Here is a 1,739-nt window from a genome sequence, read left to right on the forward strand (position 1 = left end):
CTTTTCCTCTGAATTGTTCCTATGTACTTGCAAGTCATTTTATGATGATTCTCGTAGTGTAATGGGTTAGGTAGTCTAAACCGGACCTCCTTTTGATACTGTAGCACATGTATGGTACATGCTCATATATATCTTCACAATGCAATGGGACTCTGATCATACTGAAACACATTTTACAGCTCTTGATCAAAATATTTTAATTTTATTTTTTTGGCAATTTAGGAATCAAAATGTGGACTAAAATGTGTTCCATATTCTCAACTAATAGAAAATAATTGTGGACAAATACGAGCTAAAAGTAATGAAGACTAAGGATTGCCCAAAAAAAGTTGAGATTATTAATTGATCTTGTGCTGCTATGGAGAGAAGTGTTATTTCAAGTTAGTTTATGCATGACCTGAAACATGTGTGATGTGTGTTTTATTGTCTGCAGTCAGGCTTCATACACATTTGCAAGTTTGAAGCTCACTTTAGTTAGTCCCGCTCCTGTGCCAGGTAAGTCCACAGTAAGCTTTTTGTTCCAAGTAGCAAATCTTAAACAACAACAACAGCTCAAATTTTTTCGAAATGGATTTCATAAATTTAATTCTTAGTGCTTCAATATGCTTAAAAATCATGAACATACGAACAAAAGTATGCAGAAGGCATGCGTTGAAACTTTCCTTTGTAAAATGAAACAGTATATGGATTAATTGTTCAACTATAAATAATCTTCTGTTGCAAGGTCATGAGATTCTCAACAGCTGTAACACTGCTTAGAGACAAACTACTGGTGCCATCAGAAGGCTGGTAAGTGCTGCTTCAACAAAAGATGCAAGTTATATATAAACTGGCACAGTAGAAGTTTTGCCAAGCTTGTCAAAGTTAAAATCTATTCCCTGAGTATAGGAAAAATGTCCCCAAAATTTAGTCACTTTTCAAAATTGCAGATGGTTACTAGAGACCTTAAATACTGACTTGAGGATTCAGTGTACTGTACCTGCAGGACTTTCAACTATTGCAAAGTTCTTTACTCGCAATCAGAAATGGTTTGGCACATTTCCATTCACCTAATGAACTGTTCACGTAGCAGTAAATGGGTACACATGAGTTGTCAACTGTTGTGAAGTTGTATCCTGGGAAGGATCAGTACTTTGACCTTAGGGACCTCGATACAAGCTTATCACACAGGCTGCTGCTTCCCCAACAAATTTAATAAATTTTGCATATGTGCACCATTGGTTGAACATCATGATAGTATGTGCATTTCTAAGGCTAAAGTGTGGCCATTATTATAAGTGACCTTAACGAACATTAAGACCACCCTGGGAATATTAGAACTTACCGGTAGCTAGCTTGGGAAGCACTATTGTAAAGTGATGAAAACTTAAGCTGGTTAATCATTTGCCTCTCAATAGAATCTTTAGTGAATATAATACCTTTGATATCACTCGCCTTATGTTCTGTCCTCACATTGATGTCTTGGGTGATGTTAAGTGTCATTTGAATATCTAGCAACATAGTGCAAGTCTCTTTAGCTTAATGTCTTCTCTTAATACATGGGCCGGTTAATAAATAAAAAAAAAGTTACTTTCTATAAAGACATCCCAGTATTATCTCAGTCTAATTAATATCTTGGCCCTTCACTGTTAATTTTCTTCTGATACTCTTTTTTTTTTTTTTTTTTTTTTTTTTTTTTTTCTCCCAATTACAGTATCAGGAGCAGACACTTGGGTTTACATATAGAAGTTCCCCCTAGA

This window comes from Procambarus clarkii, chromosome 50 (genome assembly GCF_040958095.1).
Source record: "Procambarus clarkii isolate CNS0578487 chromosome 50, FALCON_Pclarkii_2.0, whole genome shotgun sequence".
NCBI lineage: Eukaryota > Metazoa > Arthropoda > Malacostraca > Decapoda > Cambaridae > Procambarus > Procambarus clarkii.